Below are 24,610 nucleotides of genomic sequence, written 5' to 3'. Positions count from 1 at the left end.
TGCTCCAAGAATCATAACATTTTTCCCTCTGAAATACATCATATCATAAACACAGGAAGACAGATGTGTGACTTTGACTGATATGTCAAATTTGAAATTTTGCAGATTATACAGTCTCTGATTTTTCTTGCTACAGTAATTGACAAAATTTTGTTGTATTTTGTTTGCTGTATTTAGTCATATGCAGTTTGAAAGGGATCAAATGAAAGACAATATTGTAAAATAATAATAATTCTTGCTATAAAAAGAAAACTTCAGGTAAAAATAATAATAATAAATGCACATAGAATGAAACCCAGAAGTAGTGTTTCCTGATTATACTAAGAGATAACAATGTTATGATTCCTAATTGGAGTTTATACTAATTAGCTCTCCATTGCTTTTATGCTGCTTACTTAAAAAGTAAAAGCAGTTAAAGATAAATTAACCTGCTTAAAGTTAGTCTGTGGTGCACGGGGGGCCTTCTAATTAGGCAAATAAAAAGGACCTTAGCATTTCTGCATAAGGAGGAACTGGATAGAGTATAAAGAGAATAACAAGACCATGCATTTGTAAAAACCTCAGACAGAGAATGGCCAAGGCTTATTGTCAAAAAATGAAGACTTCATTTTTAAGAGCAAAATGTGTGTTGAGATTTAATACGCTGTACCTGCAACATAATCAAGTATTGCATAATCATACTTAGTTTTACTTACTTATACTTAATTATGTTTAATTTAAATTTTTACACATTTTTCTCCCGTTGTGCCCTTGAGATCATTTAAGATTGTAATCTGTGTGGCATCCCCAACATCAGGTAGCATGCAGGTGTACACTATTGTCATTTGTGTGTTTCTTTAAATAAGTGAATGGCTGGGGGTTGGGTGGACCCAAAGCTTCACCACTCAGGAGACAGGACACACTCCCTGCTTCTTCTTAACTGCCTTTGAGACCCTGTCTCAAAATAACAGATACTTCCCAGAGATCAAGAGCCAGTGGTACTCACATGAAATTTGATCTTCATAAAAGAGATAATTGCAGTTCTTCTTCACGTATAATTTGTCACCTTAAACTAGTTTTTGCACTCAAATTTATAAATAGTGTCTGGTTGGAAAATATTTCTGCCTATAGTATTTCAAATTCAAAAAGTTAATAATTTTCAATATGGGGTATCTCTGTCATTATTACTTTTCCCTATGTAATTGAGAAGCAGATTTTTATTTTTTTATCTTTTGTAATTACATTTTACTTAGTATGCCTATCTCATGTATACTACATTCTGGGAGGACAGCATTTTATTAATAATGTACATTATCTCTATTTGTAAGTTCATTAATGCCATAAAATGAAAAGAGTGGGATGCACACTCACTTACTCTCCTTTGTAACTGACAAACAAAATTATTTTTGTGTTTATTGGTGTAATGCAAAATACAGGCATGTTGCAAAGGATAGTGTGAAAGCAAAATTTTTATAGCTCTTTTCCTGTTACTGGACATTTAGTTTATTTCCATTTTTCCCACTATGTAAATATATGCATTTATATAGTGGTGATGGTCATCCATGAATTTTAAGTTGTGCTCACATTTCTGGTAAATCATAAGTCAAATGATATTAATTTTGTAAGTGTTATTGAAGCATAGTACTACATTTATTTCTAAAAAATGTATCTCAAATAATATTCCCTCCAGCTCTGTATTATTGGGTGTGTTCTTTTAATTTAAACTCTTAGGAATTTTTAATTTTTTGGATGAGAAAATTGAGTAAAAAGTTCAAGAGATTTGATGAAGACCTACTAGATAATAGCAGAGTGGGGATCAAATTCAAAGGTCATGATATTAATCACAATGTAAAGATGACTTTTTTAATATAAAATATACTCATTAATCATAAATTTATTCATTAACTATTCCTAAGGTGCTTACTATGTTTTCAGCCTGTCCTATGTGCAATAGATACAGAACTGAATAAAAACAAATGAGAATTATTTGTCCACATTGGAGCTTGAATATTGTGAGTGAAGACAAAGGAAACAAATTGTAAAGCATGTTAGATGGTGATAAGGGAGAATTTTGTTTACTTTACCTTTAAATTGGATTCCCATGAAATTACAACAAAACCCAGAGATATCTGTCTTCGTTACCCATCACCAAGCTTCCAACGGTGATGACATCTTGCATAATAGCAGTGCATTATTTTGTATACACTCATTTTTTTGGCATGCCTGTGTGTATAATTCCATTGCATTTTATCATGTAAAACCAACACCACCACAACTGAAATACAGATCTGTCTGTCACCACAAAGGAAATCTCTTATGCTGCTCCTTTAGAGTTATACCCCCCTCCCCTTCTCTAACCTCCGGCAACCACTGTTCTCCATCTTTATAATTTTATCTCCAGAATGACATATAAATGGAATCAGACAGTATATAACCTTCTGAGATAGACTGGCCTTTTTGTTTAATTCAGCATAATGCCCTTAAGATCATCCAAACTGTCATGTGTATCAAGAGTTTGTTCTTTTTTTTTTGGCCAAGTAGTTCACAGAGATAAATAAGGAAGAGGAAGCGCCAATTAAGGAAGTGCAGCTTTAGATGGAATAGTCAGTGAACGCATTCCCAAGGGCACAGCACTAAGCGTACAGTTAAGGATGTGAGGAAAGGCTCCTGGGCATATCTGGGGAAGAGTTCCTGGGTGGAAAGTCTTGGTCTTGAGTAAGTTTGGAGCAGCAGAGAAGCCCAGTGTGGCTGGAGCCATGAGAGAGAAAGCAAAAGCATGGAGATAACATGTGGGGCAAGGGCAAATCTTGTAAGACTCTATGCCCTCCACAATGAATGTGACGACAGTGATTATACAACTAGTGACTCAACATTTTCCTGTGAAGATGCTACCAAAAGCTGGTAAGAATCAGAGGGTTCTCTCTTCTCTGGGTGTCTAGCAAAACTGAATACTTAATAATAACCAAATACCTTCATTGCAATTTTCTTAAAAAGGATTAAATGAACTTTGTATTACATTTATGAAATGTGTTGTTGATTTTGTCAAATATTTAAATACTTTGGCAGGAAGTGGGAGGGTCATATATTCTATTACTTTTCATCATTTATGATCCCCTGGTACCTGCAGATCTCACTAGGGGGTATAGAAGTCTTAAGAATTTACTGGCAGAACAGATATCTCCTATGAATCAGAGAACATTGCATGAGAGTAAGGGCTTCAGCACAGCAAAATCTCATGAAAGAAGGGAAAAAGAGAGAAAGTTTTATCAGACAGTATCTGTGGCTCCTTGAGGTCATGTCAGATGGCAAACACTAAGTGGGCAGGCCAGAAAAATCCAGTCCATTTGGGAAATTACATGACCTGAGTCAATCTTAGTGTTTCACCCTGTCACTGAATAAGGGGTGTAAGTCCTTTTGACAGGTTTCAAAAGCACCTTGGTAAGTGAACAAAGCTCAGGAACTCAAAGTTGTGGATTTTAATGGAAACAATGAATTGAACTGGGGAGAGCTGGCAATTCTGATTTTACTTACAAACATGCTGATAGCAGTAAACTCTGTTACACAGTCAGATACATAGAAGTTCATTCATTTGGCTAAATGTTAGTTTCTCCATGAAAACTTTCTCTCTTTTGTGCTGTATAATCGGAGACTTACCCTTCTCAGTATTATATGCTATATTTCTACCATCAAATATAATCCCCTAAGGGCACACAACATGCTTTCTTCTTTTTCTTTCACTTATCTTCCCTACCATGCCTTGAATATAGTAAAAGGCAGTAGACACTCAGTCGTTATTTACGAAATGGATACAGTTTCCTTACATCAGAGGACACAAGTTATGACTTAGAGGTGCACATGGAAGTGTAACTACTGTTGCAAACAATTCTACCTTCAGTAGGGACCCACATCTAATTATCATCCCTTCCACTTATAACAAAGAATTAAGAGTTGAAACCAAACTGCCAAGGCTCAATAGGGAAAAATAGACATTGTGTTGATTTGATGCCTACTGTGCAGGTGATATTAATACAAAATGGATTTTTATTTAAAAATTATGTCTTCAAAGGGGAAAAATTAATTATTTGAAATAACTCAGAGTACTTCCTTCCCACTATATAATTAAGGAAAAAAACCTGAAAAAACTACACCTAAAAATATTATTTTCCTTCTCAAAATGCAACTGAGAAATTAAATTAAAATGTACTTTTTTTTTTGAGAGGGCATCTCTCATATTTTTTGATCAAATGGTTGTTAACAAAAATAAAATTCTGTATAGGGGGGTCAATGCTCAATGCACAATCATTAATCCATCTCAAGCCTAATTCTCATCAGTCTCCAATCTTCTGAAGCATAACGAACAAGTTCTTACATGGTGAATGAATTCTTACATAGTGAATAAATTCTTACATGGTGAACAGTACAAGGGCATTCATCACAGAAACTTTCGGTTTTGATCACACATTATGACCTATAAACAATCAGGTCAAATATGAATATTCGTTTGATTTTTATACTTGATTTATATGTGGATCCCACATTTCTCCCTTTATTATTATTATTATTTTTATTTTTAATAAAATGCTGAAGTAGTAGGTAGATGTAAGACAAAGGTAGAAAACATAGTTTAGTGCTGTAAGAGGGCAAATGTAGATGATCAGGTGTGTGCCTATGGACTAAGTATTAATCCAAGCTAGACAAAGGCAGCAAAACATCATGGATGCAGAAGATTTCTCTCAAAACAGGCAGGATGAGGTTCTGAGCCTCACCTCTGTTGATACCCAATTTCTCACCTGATGGCCCCCCTGCAACTGTGCCTGTCTTAGGTTGTTCCTCCCTTGAGGAATCTTACCTGTCTCTGGCTAACCAGTCATCTTCCGGGGCCATACAGGGAAATGTAAAGTTGGTAAGTAAGAGAGAAGCCATATTGTTTGAAAAGGTTAGCTTTTTACTTCTTTGCAGATTTATGCCCTGTGGCTTCTATGCCCAGCACTTGTCTCGAGGTATCTTTACCACCTGGAGGAATTATGATACTCGGTAAATTCTATATGAGGCATGAATTCTATTTAAGGGTTGTAATTAGGAAGGAAGAAGAAAAGCTATAGAGGTAGCAGATGGAAGAAAACATGGGAGGATTGATTATTTCTTTGACATATCTTCTTGTAGAGTACCTTAAGCATGTATAGGTTTTAAACTACTAAATAACTTGCACACACATATTAACATAATAGGAATACGGTGACATAAACAAAGCAAATCTATAATTACCATCCATCTCCAGTGAAGCCAAGAAAACCATTTAGGCACCCTAGGCATTTGTGAAAATTAGTCTATGATATGATGGATATTGTCCAACTGTACTTGAACAGTCTGAGAGAAGTCAGACAAATTAAAGCAACCCAATTCTGGGATCTGTTCACATCCCATATGTTCTTTTAACTGTAGATAGTCTATAGTCATAAGATTTTGGAGTGCTACAACTTGCACCCCTCCCAACTCCTGGTTGAGTTCCAACAGTACAGATCCGGTCAAATTCGTTGTCTTACTGTATGCACATGCCAGCCTAGACATCTCCCTCCTCATTCCAATGTCAAGTCCAGGAAACGGTGGGGTGGATGCAGCCACAACCGCAGCATCGTCTGGATCCCTGTGGAGGCTTTTTGATGATCATCCCCCGGCACAAGTCCTCCAGAGAGTGCTGATACGGGAAGGTCCTCCTCATATCATATCTTAGTTCATTTTCTGGGTATCCAAGCTAGGCCTTGATCTTCTGCATAGAAACAAACAGACCCTTTGCCCACACTTTGACATGCCGTCTATACCACTGTGCAGAACTCATTGGAGGTCAGCACACAGGAAATGCTTTTTTTTTTTTTTTTTATTAAGAGAAAGGAATATTATCATAAAAGAGTACCTCCATAGCCGATCATCTGACACCCTTTAAGTGATCAACATTAAGGATATTTAAAGCATGCATTGATCTTTGATTTACCAATAGTGTTATCCTATCAGGGAGTAATCCCCCTTTTCTTTCTTTCTTTATTTCTTTTTTTTTTTTACTCTTTAATCTACACTTACATGAAGAATACTATGTTTACTATGCCCTCCCCTATATCAGGTCTACCCTAAAAACCACATTACGGTTACTGTCCATCAGCTTAGCAAAATGTTGTAGAATCACTACTTGTCCTCTCTGTGTTATACAGCCCACCCTCCCCTTTCTCCCTCCCCCCCATGCATGCTAATCTTAATAGCCCCCTTCTTCTTCCCCACCCTTATCCCTCCCTGCCCACCTATCCTCCCCAGTTCCTTTCCCTTTGGTACCTGTTAGTCCATTTTTGGGTTCTGTAATTATGCTGCTGTTTTGTTCCTTTAGTTTTTCCTTTGTTCTTATACTCCTCAGATGAGTGAAATCATTTGGTATTTCTCTTTCTCCGCTTGGCTTATTTCACTGAGCATAATACTCCCCAGCTCCATCCATGTTGCTGCAAATGGTTGAATTTTTCCACTTCTTATGGCTGAGTAGTATTCCATTGTGTATATGTACCACATCTTCTTTATCCATTCATCTACCGATGGACATTTAGGTTACTTCCAATTCTTGGCTATTGTAAATAGTGCTGCGATAAAATAGGGGTGCATCTGTCTTTCTCAAACTTGATTGCTGCATTCTTAGTGTAAATTCCTAGGAGTGGAATTCCTGGGTCAAATGGTAGGTCTGTTTTGAGCATTTTGATGAACCCCCATACTGCTTTCCACAATGGTTGAACTAATTTACATTCCCACCAGCAGTGTAGGAGGGTTCCCCTTTCTCCACAGCCTCGCCAACATTTGTTGTTGTTTGTCTTTTGGATGGCAGCTATCCTTACTGGTGTGAGGTGATACCTCATTGTAGTTTTAATTTGCATTTCTCTGATAATTAGCGATGTGGAGCATCTTTCCATGTGTCTGTTGGCCATCTGTATTTCTTTTTTAGAGAACTGTCTGTTCAGTTCCTCTGCCCATTTTTTTATTGGGTTATTTCTTTTTTGTTTATTGAGGCATGTGAGCTCTTTATATATTCTGGACGTCAAGCCTTTATCGGATGTGTCATTTTCAAATATATTCTCCCATACTGTAGGGTTCCTTTTTGTTCTATTGATGGTGTCTTTCACTGTACAGAAGCTTTTCAGCTTAATGTAGTCCCACTTGCTCATTTTTGCTGTTGTTTTCCTTGCCCGGGGAGATATGTTCAAGAAGAGGTCACTCATGTTTATGTCTAAGAGGTTTTTGCCTATGTTTTTTTCCAAGAGTTTAATGGTTTCATGACTTACATTCAGGTCTTTGATCCATTTTGAGTTTACCTTTGTATATGGGGTTAGACAATGGTCCAGTTTCATTCTCCTACATGCAGCTGTCCAGTTTTGCCAGCACCATATGTTGAAGAGACTGTCATTTTGCCATTGTATGTCCATGGCTCCTTTATCAAATATTAATTGACCGTATATGTTTGGGTTAATTTCTGGAGTCTCTAATCTGTTCCACTGGTCTGTGGCTCTGTTCTTGTGCCAGTACCAGATTGTCTTGATTACTATGCCTTTGTAGTAGAGCTTGAAGTTGGGGAGTGAGATCCCCCCTACTTTATTCTTCTTTTTCAGGATTGTTTTGGCTATTCAGGGTCTTTGGTGTTTCCATATGAATTTTTGAATTATTTGTTCCAATTCATTGAAGAATGTTGCTGGTAATTTGAGAGGGATTGCATGAAATCTGTATATTGCTTTAGGCAGGATGGCCATTTTGATGATATTAATTCTTCCTAGCCATGAGCAGAGGATGAGTTTCCATTTGTTAGTGTCCCTTTAATTTCTCTTAAGAGTGACTTGGAGTTTTCAGGGTATAGGTCTTTCAATTCTTTGGTTAGTTTTATTCCTAGGTATTTTATTCTTTTGGATGCAATTGTGAATGAAATTGTTTTCCTGATTTCTCTTTCTGTTGATTCATTGTTAGCGTATAGGAAAGCTACAGATTTCTGTGTGTTAATTTTGTATCCTGCAACTTTGCTGTATTCTGATATCAGTTGTAGTAGTTTTGGAGTGGAGTCTTTAGGGTTTTTTATGTACAGTTTCATATCATCTGCAAATAGTGACAGTTTAACTTCTTCTTTATCAATCTGGATTCCTTATATTTCTTTGTTTTGTCTGATTGCCGTGGCTAGGACCTCCAGTACTATGTTAAATAATAGTGGGGAGAGTGGGCATCCCTGTCTTGTTCCCGATCTCAGAGGAAAAGCTTTCACTTTCTCGCTGTTCAGTATAATGCTGGCTGTGTGTTTATCATATATGGCCTTTATTATGTTGAGGTACTTGCCCTCTATTCCCATTTTGGTGAGAGTTTTTATCATGAATGGATGTTGAATTTTGTCAAATGGTTTTTCAGCATCTATGGAGATGATCATGTGGTTTTTGTCCTTCTTTTTGTTGATGTGGTGGATGATGTTGATGGATTTTCGAATGTTGTACCATCCTTGCATCCCTGGGATGAATCCCACTTGGTCATGGTGTATGATCCTTTTGATATACTGTTGAATTCTGTTTGCTAATATTTTATTAAGTATTTTTGCATCTACATTCATCAGGGATATTGGTCAGTAATTTTCTTTTTTGGTGGGGTCTTTGCCTGGTTTTTGTATTAGGGTGATGTTGGCTTCATAGAATGAGTTTGGGAGTATTCCCTCCTCTTCTATTTTTTGGAACACTTTAAGGAGAATGGTTATTATGTCTTCTCTGTGTGTCTGATAAAATTCCGAGGTAAATCCATCCGGCCCTGGGGTTTTGTTCTTGGGTAGTTTTTTGATTATCGTTTCAATTTCTTTGCTCGTAATTGGTTTGTTTAACTTTTGTGTTTCTTCCTTGGTCTCTCTTGGGAGGTTGTATTTTTCTAAGAAGTTGTCCATTTCTTCTAGGTTTTCCAGCTTGTTGGCATATAGGTTTTCATAGTAGTCATTAATAATTCTTTGTATTTCTGTGGAGTCTGTCGTGATTTTTCCATTCTCATTTCTGTTTATGTTGATTTGTGTTGATTCTCTTTTTCTCTTAATAAGTTTGGCTAGAGGCTTATCTATTTTGTTTATTTTCTCAATGAACCAGCTCTTGGTTTTGTTGATTTTTGCTATTGTTTTATTCTTCTCAATTTTGTTTATTTCTTCTCTGATCTTTATTATGTCCCTCCTTCTGCTGACTTTAGGCCTCATTTGTTCTTCTTTTTCCAGTTTCGATAATTGTGATGTTAGACTATTCATTTGGGATTGTTCTTCCTTCTTCAAGTGTGCCTGGATTGCTATATACTTTCCTCTTAAGACTGCTTTTGCTGCGTCCCACAGAAGTTGGGGCTTAGTGTTATTGTTGTCATTTGTTTCTATATATTCCTTGATCTCTATTTTGATTTGTTCATTGATCCATTGATTATTTAGTAGCATGTTGTTAAGCCTCCATGTTTTTGTGAGCCTTTTTACTTTCTTTGTAGAATTTATTTCTAATTTTATACCTTTGTGGTCGGGAAAGTTGGTTGGTAGAATTTCAATATTTTGGAATTTACTGAGGCTCTTTTTGTGAGCTAGTATGTGGTCTATTCTGGAGAATGTTCCATGTGCACTTGAGAAGAATGTATATCCTGTTGCTTTTGGATGTAGAGTTCTATAGATGTCTATTTTGTCCATCTGTTCTAGTGTGTTGTTCAGTGCCTGTGTGTCCTTACTTATTTTCTGCCCGGTGGATCTATCCTTTGGGGTGAGTGGTGTGTTGAAGTCTCCTAAAATGAATGCATTGCAGTCTATTTCCCTCTTTAGTTCTGTTAGTATTTGTTTCACATATTCTGGTGCTCCTGTATTGGGTGCATATATATTTAGAATGGTTATATCCTCTTGTTGAGCCCTTTATCATTATGTAGTGTCCTTCTTTATCTCTTGTTACTTTCTTTGTTTTGAAGTCTATTTTGTCTGATATTAGTACTGCAACCCCTGCTTTCTTCTCACTGTTGTTTGCCTGAAATATGTTTTTCCATCCCTTGACTTTTAGTCTGTGCTTGTCTTTGGGTTTAAGGTGAGTTTCTTGTAAGCAGCATATAGATGGGTCTTGCTTTTTTATCCATTCTATTACTCTGTGTCTTTTGATTGGTGCATTAAGTCCATTTACATTTAGGGTGACTATTGAGAGATATGTACTTATTGCCATTGCAGGCTTTAGATTCGTGGTTATCAAAGGTTCAAGGTTAGCTTCTTTAGTATCTTACTGCCTAACTTAGCTCACTTATTGAGCTGTTATATACACTGTCTGGAGATTCTTTTCTTCTCTCCCTTCTTATTCCTCCTCCTCCATTCTTCATATGTTGTGTGTTTTGTTCTGTGCTCTTTTTAGGAGTGCTCCCATCTAGAGCAGTCCCTGTAGGATGCCCTGTAGAGGTGGTTTGTGGGAAGCAAATTCCCTCAGCTTTTGCTTGTCTGGGAATATTTTAATCCTGCCATCATATTTAAATGATAGTCGTGCTGGATACACTATCCTTGGTTCAAGGCCCTTCTGTTTCATTGCATTATATATATCATGCCATTCTCTTCTGGCATGTAGGGTTTCTGTCGAGAACTCTGATGTTAGCCTGATGGGTTTTCCTTTTTAGGTGACCTTTTTCTCTGTAGCTGCCTTTAAAACTCTTTCCTTGTCCTTGATCCTTGCCATTTTAATTACTATGTGTCTTGGTGTTGTCCTCCTTGGATCCTTTCTGTTGGGAGTTCTGTGTAATTCCATGGTCTGTTCGATTATTTCCTCCCCCAGTTTGGGGAAATTTTCAGCAATTATTTCTTCAAAGAGACTTTCTATCCCTTTTCCTCTTTCTTCTTCTTCTGGTACCCCTATAATACGAATATTATTCCTTCTGGTTTGGTCACATAGTTCTCTTAGTGTTATTTCATTCCTGGAGATCCTTTTATCTCTCTCTATTTCAGCTTCTATTTGTTCCTGTTCTCTGGCTTCTATTCCTTCAATGGCCTCTTGCATCTTATCCATTCTGCTTATAAATACTTCCAGGGATTGTTTCACTTCTGTGATCTCCTTCCTGACATCTGTGATCTCCCTCTGAACTTCATCCCATTGGTCTTGCATTTTTCTCTGCATCTCATCCCATTGCTCTTGCATTTTTCTCTGCATCTCTGTCAGCATGTTCATGATTTTTATTTTGAATTCTTTTTCAGGAGGACTGGTTAGGTCTGTCTCCTTCTCAGGTGTTGTCTCTGTGATCTTTGTCTGCCTGTAGTTTTGCCTATTCTTGGTGATAGAGATAGTTTGAAGAGCTGGTACGAGTGACCACTGGAAGAGCTTCCCTTCTTGTTGGTTTGTGTCCTTCCTCTCCTGGGAGAATAGCGACCTCTAGTGGCTTGTGCTGGGCAGCTGTGTGCAGACATGGCTTCTGCTTCCTGCCCGGTTGCTATGGGGTTTATCTCTGCTGTTGCTGTGGGCTTGGCCTGGCTGGGGCTGCTCCTCCAAAATGGTGGAACCCCGTTGGAGCTGGAGTGGCTGGGAGGCTATTTATCTCCATAAGGGGCCTCTGTGCTCCCTGTTGCCCAGGGGGTTAGAGTGCCCAGAGATCCCCAGATTCCCTGCCTCTGGTCTAAGTGACCTGTCCTGCCCCTTTAAGACTTCCAAAAAGCACTCTCCAAACCAAAACAACAACAGCAACAGTGAAAGAGGAAACTGAAAAAAAGGATAAAACACGCAATTTTCTTTGTCCTCAGGCGCCGGTCCCAGGCACCCGCTCACCGGTCCTGCTGCCTGCCTCCCTAGCACCGGGGTCCCTGTCCCTTCAAGGCTTCCAAAAATCACCTGCAAAAAAAAAAAAAAAAAAAAATGGAAAAACGCGTGCTATTGTTTGTCCTCAGGCACCAGTCCTAGGCACCTGCCCACCAGTCCTGCCACCATGCCTCCCTAGCACTGGGTTCCCCGTCCCTTCAAGGCCTCCAAAAATCTCGCCAAAAAAAAAAGGGAAAAACACGCGACCCTCTCCGTTCCCAGGCGCCGGTCCCAGGCACCTGCTCACCGGCCCTGCCGCCCTGCCTCCCTGGCACTGGGGTCCCTGTCTCCCTAAGACCTCCAAGAAGCACTTGCCAAAAAGAAAAAAATGGGAGAAATGCGCGATTTTCTTTGTCCTCAGGCGCCGGTCCCAGGCACCCGCCCACCAGTCTTGCTGCCCTGCCTCCCTGATATTGAGGTCCCCGTCCCTCCAAGGCTTCCAAAAAGCACTCATCAAAAAAAAAAAAAAGAGAAAAACGCGCGATTTTCTTTGTCCTCAGGCGCCGGCCCCAGGCCCCCGCCCACTGGTCCCGCCGCCCTGCCTCCCTAGTATTGGGAAAAACACGCAATTTTCTTTGTCCCCAGGTGCCGGTCTCAGGCACCCGCTCACCAGTCTTGCTGCCCTGTTTTGCTGGTATTGGGGTCCCTGTCCCTTTAAGGCTTCCAAAAAGCAACTGCCAAATAGAAAAAAAAAGGAGGGGAAACGTGCGATTTCCTCTGTCCTCAGGCGCCGGTCTCAGGTACCCGCCCACCGGTCCCGCAGGGAAAAACGCGAGATATTCTTTGTCCTCAGGCGCCGGTCCCAGGCACCTGCTCACCGGTCCTGCTGGACTGCCTTCCTAGCACCAGGGTCCCTGTCCCTTTAAGGCCTCCAAAAAGCACTTGCCAAAGAAAAAATTGCTCCGGTTTCTTTCCACCCGCCGGGAGCCCGGGGGAGGGACGCTCGGGTCCTGCCGGGCCGGGGCTTGTATCTTAACCCCCTTCGCAAGACGCTGGGTTCTTGCAGGTGTGGATGTGGTCTGGATGTTTTCCTGTGTCCTCTGGTCTCTATTTTAGGAAGAGTTTTCTTTGTTATATTTTCATAGATCTTTGTTTTTGGGAGGAGATTTCCACTGCTCTACTCATGCCACCATCCTGGCTCTGCCCCTCTAAAGTGTACTTTTAACTCTTTAAGATATTGAGTCACAAAAACACTAATAAAAATAAAAATTCCTTTATGGTGTTCATTTGTAGGATATGAAATAATCCTTAGAAAATTGTCCATATAGTCAGCTTTCTAGAATTGCTTTCTACTATTTGTTGTTATTGTTTGAAATTCTTGTTTTTATATTTAAATCTCTTGGGCTACCCACCACTTAGGTGTCCATAACCGTAAGATGGAAGATAAACCATTGCTATTTCTGCAGGTCCTTTCATGAAGAGGTCAGATTTCTCATTTACTTCATATTAATTCCAAAGCACTCACATCTTAGAAACTAAATGTGAGAGTGTAATCCAAATAAAAGCCATAGAAAATACAAAACAACTTTGTCAAGGTTGTAAACCTCACATTTGTTCCAGAATGCATTACAGCATAAAATTTAACTGACATCCTAAACTTTTTATTCAGCATTTTCCTTCGATCAAGAGTAGCCTTTCAGTCTGGCTTAGTTTAGGTCTGGCTCATTTTAAGGCTCAAAGCCAAATTAGGCCAATCTTATTTATACCAGATCTCTCATTTGCTGTCCTTAAGGGGAACATAACACCTAACATTCAAGCATGCACTGCCTGAATGTTGGAACTCCAACAGAGAGGAGTGAAACATCCTCATCTGCTGCCAAAGGTGAGCTGAAGGTGCCATGGGGTGGGATACAGTTTGGGGATATTTCCTTCTGCTTTATTTTATCTTGTACTTTCTGTTTGATAAATAGACTGTGCCCTGAAAGTTTGTCTTTACTTCACTATTGTTGCCTAAGTTGTTTTCTTTCTTTCTGTGAAAGGACGAACTCTCTGGTGGAGTAACCAAGCAACACCAGCCTTTTACTATTGCAGGTGACTTTAGAACATCTTGATTTATTGCTGAGGAGATTGAGGCTCACAGAAGTCAAAAGACATAAAGTCTGACCTAAATATTAGGTCTTCAAATTCTCAAGTAGAACACTTTTTCACATTACTCTTTAAAATATTCCATATCAGTAGGAGAGGGAAAAATTATATTCCCTCCAAAATAATTAGAAAAAGACACAAGCATCTTAATTCCTTTCAAATAATAACTACATTGCATTTTTTCTCCACACATGTCCCCACTCATTTTAAAATAATCATATGTCAGGAAATGTGCTAGGAAGAAGGAATAATAATAGTTACATATAATACCTGTTTTTCATTTGAACAGTTTGTACTCTAGTGGGGAAATTTGTACAAAATATAAGAATTATGGTCCATGGCTGTAAGGATCTGCCTTCAAGAGTCAGAGAAAGCTCAAAATTTCCAGAAAAGAACATCAAAATTATACTCCAAAGATTGAATAGTTTTCTAGTGTTAAAAAAATAAAGCAGAAAGATGCCTTAAGGCAGGTCCAGAACTGGAGTCATGAAAGCCCTAGCATGTGCACAGAGCAGTGAGATATTTGGTATAGCAGGAATGTTGGAAATGAAATGTGGAAGTGGTTCAGAAGAAATTTAATTCATCTTCTTGCTAATTATTTTCAATCTGTGAAGTTAGTGGTGATGAAATAAAACCATGAACCTGAATCCCCACTTAGAGACAGTACATGAAGTTTTGATACCAGGTAAAGATGCCTCTTTGTTACTTGTGAGTTTATGTTGCTGTATGGCCCCTCTAGTCCTAATGAACTTGGCAAGATAACAGGAAACCACAGGGTCCTTTCCAGCCTCTGACCCAGGACTAGCAGTAAAAGTTGGTGTCTTGGTCCCCTACTGTGGGGAAAATGGAAGTTCCTATGGCCAGGATCCTCACCTGACCCTAATCTACTTGATGATGTAATTGGCCTATTGCTGGGCTAATGCTTCCACACCAGTAGGCAATAAGCTATTATTGACTGAGTCACTATATGAAGAGCTCTTCCCAGTGCTCTGGGTGGAGGCAGAGACAAAGGAGGATTACAGACCTGCAGACTGTTGGATGCAGATGTGACTCTAGTGCTCGACCTTTTGCTGCGAGAATAAAGCCAAGTAATAAACCCTTTAACCCCAAGAATGTTCCATTGTCATTCCTCAGTCTCGCTGAATCCATAGTGAACTTGCCTGGGGCTGAAACCCAAGGTAGGCTGACACCTACCTAACATGTTTTCATGCTTGGTACTCAGAGCTTTTCCAATCCATTCTTGACCTTACTAACATCCCATCTGGGAGTAGGAAAAAGAGGCAAGAAGATGTGGTGAGCAATCCCTGCAGTTAGGAATGACCCTCTTTGACATAAGGCTGCACTGGACATTGGACATTTTCTTTAGGTTTGTCACTTTGGGGAGGCAATGACACTGATGGATTCCATTGCCTCATTTCCTAATTGGTCATTAAAACTTTTATTAAAAGATAATACAGCCAGCACCTACCTCACTGGCTGTTTCCAGTTAGGTGAATGTTTCTTTGATTACAACTGAAATAAGAAAATTGATAATCAAGCTCTGTTCTAACCCAATACTATGTATATATTGGGTTTATATGTATTTCTCATATTGGTAGACCATCCTGCAGTTACATTTTTCAGGTGTCCTCAGTCTGTATAAACCAAAACCTGTAATGAATCCATGGTTCCCTTGTGACAGGATAGATATTTCCTTCCCTTCCTGTTCATTTTCCTTTCTTCACATTATATCTCTCCCCTTTCTTTTTCTTTAACATTCTTACTCCCCATTAATTTTGCATCCCAGTAATGGTAGCTAAAAGGATTATCTAATCTCATTAGGATGAATCAAATAAGTGGTTAGTAAAGTATAGGTTAAAATGGTGAGATACAAACACCGATAATTAAACCTCTCAAAGATTAGTGATATCACCTGCATTCAGCTCCTTTCTCTGTCCATAGTAAAAGGTTCAGGGAGTATGGCTTGAGGAACTAAAGGTGTGAATCCTTTGGAAGACCTGTCAAAGTTGGGTGGTGTCTTGCCAATGAGTTTCAGCCCCCGGCAAGTTCACTATGGATTCAATATGACCAAAGAAATGACAGTAAAATGTCCTTGGGGTGAAAGAACGTTTTCCCTATCCTCTTACCTATACTTTACTAACCACTTAACCTACACTTTACTAACCAACTTTATTTTGACCGTGGCAGATCAATCACTAAAATCCTGTTCACTCAGAGTGAGTCTGCACGCAGCAAGCCGGTCTCTGCCTCTGTGCCTCTGCCTCTCTGCCCACACAGCCATCCTCTGGCCTTCTGTCCTCAGCGCTGCCATCACTCCAGCCTCTGCTCTCCTGCAGCCTTGCAGCCGTGCCACCATGTCACCCAGAGTACTGGGCAGAGCTCTTTGTATTGCCCACACGTGTGTAGTGAGCTAGCCGACCAGGGCCAGGTGAGAATCCTGACCACAGGAACTTTCATTTTATCCACAGGTGGTATAGTGGCCAGCATCAGGGAATCAGATATTAGGGAAGGCAAATATTTTATCTATTTCACTATTGTAGGACTACAGTTTTTTCAATTTCTCTTGTTCTCTTGTTCAAGTTCTCTTGTTCTGGAAACATTGCAACTTCATCACATAAACAAATGGAGTTTACTTTCAACATTAATTACTGGTCTCTGACTGCTAGAACTAATTTCTGCTGGGCCTGATGAGGAATGAATATGAAATCCTTAGAAGCTATGACCCTAGCCTTTGAGAAGCGTATAATTGGATATTCTTTCCTTGACTCACTTTTAGTTGTGCATACTACCATTTATCCCTGACACCAAGTGTCACCTCATATCTGTTTCCATCCCAATATTGCCCTGCAGAAAAAACCCTAAGCAAGACATGAATGATAACTTAGTATAAAATTCCCAGTGAGGTCATTCTTCATTTTTCATTTTATTAAATAATTGGAGAACTACTTTAGAAGCTGTCTGGCTAAACATATAAAGTTGTTTTGAAGGATGCTTTTGCAGAGTTATAGCACTGAAATCTTTTTTATTATAATTTCAAGATCTTTGTAAAAGTCCCTTTGTATATGAGAACATTTAAGTTCTTTGTATCTGAGAACATTCACAGTACAGTTATAGCTTGTATTAAAAAAGAAAACACAATGCCTTATCTCATTTACCATTTCTAATTTGTTTCATAAGTCTCTATCAGATATATTTTTCTTAAAATGACTTATAAATGATTTTATTAGGGCAGAATGTTAGAGGATCAGGCATATTTTGTATTTCTCTGCACATTAGAAAGGCACTTCCCAGTAGTCTTGAGTAGAATTGGCACCTTATTGAAATAAAATTGTTTTCTTTTATGTTTCATTGTTCAAATGCATTTTACTTAATAACCCCAATTACACTTGAAAATAGTACTTGAATAAATAAGTCACTTTAACTTTTGCACAATAAAATCTTGATTAGCTAGAAAAAATCTAACAAGAAATATCAACTAGTCCTCAGGAATTACATCAAAAGGCAACTCAAAAGTACTTGGCATTTAGACAGCTATAACAGAAAATTTTGGGGAAATCTGCTGAAGGTTATAATCATCTAATCTTATCCCTGTGTTTTTTATGGTTTTAAAATCCCAGTTTAGATATTTAAGTCTCCTGGGATCCTTAATGGAAGTTTCCTTGTGCATTCGATTCTTCTTACAAACAAGGAATGTAAAATAAAGTTATGGTAATATAATTGAAAAAGAATGAAAGAAAAGCATCAGTGATTCCTCATTTAACTGGAGTCCAGCCGAACAGCTGCTTTTGCTGGCACTGAGTTGAAATTGCATGCATGGGGGAGCTGATAAAGGGGTAGTGAAGCAGACAAATTAGGGCACAAAAGTGCAGAGAGAAAGACTCATTATGCAGGAAGATATTCTTCAAACCTCAGTGTAGAAGTCAGTGATGCCATGGGGAGCTTGTATCAGAGAATCTAGCTACTTTCTCAGCTGATCTCAAGACCTTTTGTTATTCTACATATTAATGACTGCAGAAGACACAGTTTCTGGCTTCATTGAATTTTCCATCTAATGATGGATGGTGGAAGGAGGTAGGTAATTAGACACATAAAAACAGCCATCAGTAAGTGACATAACTATGTTTGATGTGCATACAATATAAACACATGTGCACGTTGAAGCAGCTATATACTCATTTCAAAGTAGCAGCCGTTCCCATCCCAGTTATAATTAGTGTTGCTTGATTCTATGCAGCAATGACAGCAAATGAACAGCAAATACATTTTTAACATATTTACACAGTTACCCTCATCTTTCACCAAAATGTAATATCCTGTTGATTTTTCTGTTTATGTTAATGTTACCATTATCATTGAACTAAAAAATTCGAACCTTGGTCATCTTTGTATCACTCTTATTGTCACTCATCCAGTTGTGTTTTGATATTAACAAATTTCTCCCTATTCCCACTGTAAGGACTTACTCGGGCCCCTTTTTATCCTCTCCCTAACTGGGTTTCCAAAAGTCCCATCCTTATTACTGCCAACTGTATACTATAAAAGCAAAGCTTTGTTCAGATAAATTGATTTCCTGAACATCTTAAATGGTCTAGTGCCTTCTCTTGAAAAATATAAAAATGAATAAACCTGGTATAAAATCCAAAACAATAAACCCAGAGCTGACTCTGACATTGTTTTCTAGGTCTGCATTAAATCTGCCTTTTGTGTCCCAAATGTGCATAATTACTCTCTGCCCTGCACAGAGCTCTTTATCCATCCCTGTCTTAACTAAATATGCTCACAGATCTAATTTCTCTGAACTCCATGTTTTTAATCAAATTTTTCTATCCTTCAGTGTTTACTCCAAAGATCTTTTCTTCTGTGCAATCTCTGCTCATCCCCTCACTTTGATATGAACTTTCCTGTCACTGAGAACTTACCTACCTTACCACTCCTGTGATTCTTTATAAATATTGACATGTGGGAGTCAAAGCATCTGTGTGCCACTAGATCATGTCTATCAATTCCATCTCTATATTACCCCACTGCTCTGAATGTCTATCATGTTTCACCAAGATTGCTATAATAGCCTCTTAAGTGGTCTCCCTATAGCCAGGCCAACCACCTCCTCTCTAAGGCAGAATAATTTTTGTTAAAAATCACAAATATGATCACACCAACCATTTCCTTAAAATCAGTCAATGACACCACGTTAGGATAAACTTCCAGTCTTTTCAGGGTCTACAATGATTCCTGAGCTCTGGAATGTGCCGACATCCTGGCTTTGTCTTTCTCCACTGCCTTTCTTGACCAGCTGTGCTCCAGGCACAAAGATGGAGTGCATTTTGTATATATCATTCTTTTCCTCTTACCCTAGTCTTCACATACACACTATTCCAAGTGTTATGCTCTATTCCCCACATCACAACCATCCCTGAGCCAGTCACTCTGAAGATATGATTCTACTGAACAGTATATAAATATCAAGTCCACATATGCAGCTTGGGTGGAATTAATCCCACTCAAGTCACTAGTCATGCAAAAAGCATAGAGAGACTTCCTTAAGGAAAGACCGATTTTTTTTAAACGAAAGAGAAAGATACTATTTAGGCAACAGTGAAACTCCACTACAGGCAATAATCGCTCTCACAATAGTACATAACTGCAGAAGCCCTTTACATTTGTGAAGTGTAGTGAATCAGTGAGATATGAGTAAAAAAGTGAAGAGAAACCATCATCATATGTATGCATATCAGTTCAACAGCTAAACTAGCTGGCTTGCTCCTTCAGCCCATTTAGAACTTTTCATTCTCATAACACCAACCTCTTTTAACATCATTATTGTCATTGCATTACTAAACCATTTCTTCAAACCTGACAATGATAATGAAATATATGACACATACAAAATGTTCTCAAAGCTTTGCTCACATGCATGGCATGTTACTGAACCAGGTGAAGAGAGAGTCCCCAGTGCACTTCACAACACAGAAATATTTGCTTCATTTTCTAACTCTTTTTCATGCAAAAACTGACCCTCATTTTCTATTTTTTTTTTCATGAAGTTCTCAGTAGCCATCTGCCAAGGCTGTGACCTATTTTCTTTCTCAAGTTTTCAGTTGAAATGAGAATCAACTTTAAAGCTTATTTAAAGTAATGTGAAAAAGCTAAATATGGGGTTGCAGCTGGCTTAGACTTTCTATTGAAATTCTTGTGGTCTGGTATAATTTAAGATCTATTTATGTAATTGTTGGGAAGAAGGAAAAACAAAGAAAGCCGCATGTTATATCATTTTGCCCAAGTAAGATATGTTGAAAAAGGCATTGTCTTGGTCTTCTTGTTTAAAAAAATTTAATTCCAAAATAGTAATCTAGCACCCACAGATGTGTTTAGATTGACCTTCATAGTGTTGGTTCAAATATTGACTAAAATTTTCCAAAAAGAATTTTGGAAACTTGTCACCATGCAAAATTTAGAAAATTTTACAAACAAGCCTGTATTTCTTCTTTTTCTCTTGAAAGCATGGAGGAGCTGGCAAAACTGGCATACCAAGATGGCACTGCATCAGGCAGACATCGGCTAGCCCCCACACAGGTCCATTCCCTCTTCAGTTAGCCTTGGCATTCATCATTCTTAACATTTTTTTGTTCTTGCACACTTCACTTATGTATATTACTTGTCAAACTTTTGTCAACGTTTTAGATTGTAGTAATTACTTACCACAATGTGAACCTCTGAAACAAAGGCTCTGACCAAAAGAAACACTATCAGCAACTCAATATACAGTATCAGTATCAATTTTAAGCTTAAGAACAAATCCCTCAAGTGACTAACAAATTATAAGCTGAATGAACTAACAGTGCTTTCAGCTACAAGTAAAAGAAGAATTTAAATAGAGTTGGTTAAAAATTGTGAGTTATAAGTTTCACATAAGAAGAGGTCTAAAAGTGGGCAGCCAGTGTTATTTGTTCTGTGGCTGTGCAGAGGCAGGTCTGGCTCTCTAAAGGCACTTAACCTACCCCTCATTTGTCGCTATGTCGTTCTAAGGTGACTACCCTAGTACCATGTGTCTCATGTGTATTACAAGCAGAGAAGTGAAGGTAATGAAAAAGGTGAAGGGCTATATCAGTTATGTTTGTGACATTTTATCAATGAAATAAAATATTTCCATGAAATCCTACCTGGCTGACTCTAAGGCAAAATCGCGAGTCAAGAGGAATGAGATTATAATAATTTCATTTAGAACAATCATAATTTATCCCTTGGAATAACATAGGGTTTGTCCTTCCTGAGATTAAGGTATTTTCTAGGAAATTCTAGCACAGAATATGGGGAGAAGGACAATTGTGTAAGCAATAGACTAAATCTGTCACATGAGCCTTCTATGCCCCCAATCAATTTCAAAGAGCTTCACTATAAATTTTGTCTTGCACTTTAGGAAAGTTCCTTGCAGGATAGCCGTTGTCTCCCACTTGAAGAATTATTATCAGACCAATCAGTTATTTCTGATAGATGAGGCTGCTGACTTGTTCATTCTGTAGGCCTTGTACTTTTCACCTTTTATCTTGGACTGCCATTGGCAAGTGACAGGTGTGTGGAGGGAGGTGGAAGATGTTTCTCAGGCAGTACTGTTTAAGTCTGTGAAAAAGGGGACAAAAACTAATTTTAAACACATCTTTGTTGATTTAAAGAGTACCATGTAGTGTGTATATTGACTAATCATTGATGAAAACTGTTATTAGTTCAAAAGCTGCAACCTCAGGACTTCCAGGCCAGGGTGGTGTCATCAGATGGATTAACTGAGAGACAAGGCAGGGAAGACCAGAACTCCTCTGTGACTTCCGTGTTTTTAAAACATTCTTCCTCTGTGATTTCAGGCAAGATGGGATTATACAATTTATGCAAAAGTTTGCTTACACTTGTAATTCCCAGCTTTGGAGGCCTGGAATTTGAATCTATGTTGATCCAGCTGCAATGAAGGAGAGAAGATAAAGAGAGTAGAAGACTAAGTCCAAAAACCTTCACGTAATGATGCCTGGCCTAAGAAGTGAATGGATTTTAAGGGAATTCACTATGCCAAATGCAATTCAGATAAATTTAATGTGAACATGTGCATTATTTGTGTACTATCTAGGTATTATCATTTTATATGCAAGTCTATAGTCAATTGACTTTCAAGGCATACCCTGTAGATATCATGGGCTTGATGTATGTGGTATAGATTATGAAATTACATGATCACATTACCATGAATCTTTATATTGAAATACAGATTGTTTTCTCATAGTTATTCTTGCTCTTTTAAATATTATGATGCCAATACAAATTATACTTGTGAGTAGGAATTAATCACTGTTTTCAGGATTAGTTAGAAGGTTAACATGTGAATAAACTTTTTTAAATCTTTCACTGCACACATTTATATATAGTTCATCCCCAAGAATTGTATAATTTTTTTCCTTTAAATTTTGGATAAATATAATGATATATTAAACAGCATAAAATATTCTCATTATTGAATTTAATACATTTGCATGGGTTTTCTGCAGGAATAAAAGAGGATCCTAAATGGATTAGGACATTGATTTAATAAATTATTGAATAAATTGAAGATGGCATTTACAAAATAAAATAAATAGCATAGTTCACTTTATGTGTGCTATGATCTTTAAAACAAAATAATGTATTCTGATTGTTTCCTGTAGTCCACCCCTAAGCAAATGATTAGGATTCATTCCTGTGCAGTGAAGATGCTCTTACAGATGCTCTTTTTGCTTCCCAAATAATGCTGGGGTGTTCTTTGCCTTCAATAATTTATATTATGCTATTCAAGCAACTTCCTAATTAGGCTACTCTGGACCAAGTCATGCAATGTTTCAGGTGGAGTGAGTAGCTGAGAGGACCAGATCCAGGTTACCTTCTTAGTTCCAACACTTCTCTTTTTCTATCACACACGTATGCACACATATTCACACACACACAATAAATGAGCAGATTTCTCCAGGCCCATAAACATGTTCTCTGGAAAACTTTATCTTGGCTTAATGCCAGTGATTATTTAAGTGTCCTTCTCCCAAACTTACTATGTTATCTATCTAGAATTTTGACATTACATTTGGCAAAACTTGGCAAGTTAAAATTGATCATAATTGCTGAAATTTTATCGCACAAAAGAACATAGGATATAAATCACAGTTACGTCTTCACATAAGTTTACTAAGAGAAAAGCAGTGAAAAGAGAATCTAGTTTGTTGTCAGTTACACTATCATCCTTTTCCCCACTAACACAGCTATTTATCATTTTGAGACACCACCACCAGCAATGTCATTGCCTAGGTTTACAGTGTTTACAAGTCCAGTGAAGACTAATACTTGTTCTTGGCCAACAGCTATTTGAATATGATGGGCAAACAAAATAAATAAATCAAATGTATTTATCCCCTACACTCAATTATTAAATTCATTGGTCAGAGTAGCCCTAACCTGTACTGTGTTCACAAATCAATCCTGACACTGCAGAAGCTTAACTTTATCTCTTTTCCCAGTGGTAACTATGGTTAATTGTTCCTTATGGGTCCTTCCAGAAACTTCTCTCTTCATAAACACATGCACACTTAGGTACATACAGTCTTTTGTATAAGGGGGCTAGTATACCGTACGCTGCTTTGCAGGGGGCCTTACTTATATTTAACCATTTTCATAAACTATCTTTATTTACATGGAACACAAATATGGGCCTCATCTTTTGCATCAGGTTTTTTTTTTTAATCATTCCCTTGGTTCATATAATAGTCTCTGCTTTTTATGTAGATTCTGCCTATTTTATTATATAAATCACTCACTACACATCGGATTGAGCTCCATTGATGTCCTGTCCAGAAACATTCCGTCTGATACAGAGGCAACTCTTACTCTTCAACTCCTGTTGGTGCTGGTAGAAAATGCCTAACCCCTGAGCTAATACCCAGGTTTTCACACCTCTGACACAGAGAGAGAGTAACTGCGGCCTGACGTCAGTATCTCATTCTTGTTTCTTTTTTTTTTTTGGTATTTGATGTTCCATATGGGTATTGATGTAGGAATTTATGCCTAATTTGAAAATTGGGGGCAAAAATAAGCCTTCAGATCTCTATTACTTCCTCTTCCATGTACTCTTCCCTAGAAATTTGAGTGAATATATGATTATGTCCCTTGTTCTTATCTAAAAACTCTCTCCCCTAAAAATCATCCTTGCCCTTTTACTTATTAGCACCAAAGGAACTAATGAAAATGCTGAAGTTTGGAAACCTAATACTCATGAAATGTGTGTCTATTTTGTGGTGAGTGTGCTTGTGGGAAGGTGTTGGGGGTACCTGAGGGAAATTTCTCTGTAACTTCTAGTTTCTTCAAATCAGTTTCCAAGGCATGTATTCCTTTCTCTCTGTGTTTCTGAGTCATTGTTATTAGCATGCACTAACTCTCAAATAGTCACTTGAGAACCTTCAGAGCCTTTTACATATTTGAAATAAGGAGGAGTTTTCTGTTTATTAAAACCATAACCTAAGGTTAACTTGTGAGTTATTGCTTTATTATACCTTTAACTCAGCTGTACAAAATATGAGCAAACTTTCCTTAATAGACACTCTTTATATCCTTAATATGAATGTAGGAAAAATAAGAAAAGAAAACTAGCTAGAAGGTCAGCAAAGAGGTGCCCTTACATTAACAAATGTGCTGTGCCCACAGATGACACCATCAGAATTCTAATCATGTGCCAA

At 38.1% G+C, this 24,610-nt stretch overlaps 1 protein-coding gene across 4 annotated transcripts in view; it reads left to right on the top strand.

Moving 5' to 3' along the window:
* The window catches only part of DPP10 (dipeptidyl peptidase like 10), a 1,476,327-nt gene that overhangs the window by 1,207,356 nt on the left and 244,361 nt on the right, over positions 1-24,610 (top strand). The gene's annotated exons all lie outside the window — the stretch shown is intronic.

Source organism: Manis javanica, chromosome 7, assembly GCF_040802235.1.
Source record: "Manis javanica isolate MJ-LG chromosome 7, MJ_LKY, whole genome shotgun sequence".
Taxonomy (NCBI): Eukaryota; Metazoa; Chordata; class Mammalia; order Pholidota; family Manidae; genus Manis; species Manis javanica.
The sequence above is the reverse complement of the archived record's forward strand: the minus strand, read 5'-3'. Positions and strand labels throughout refer to the sequence as shown.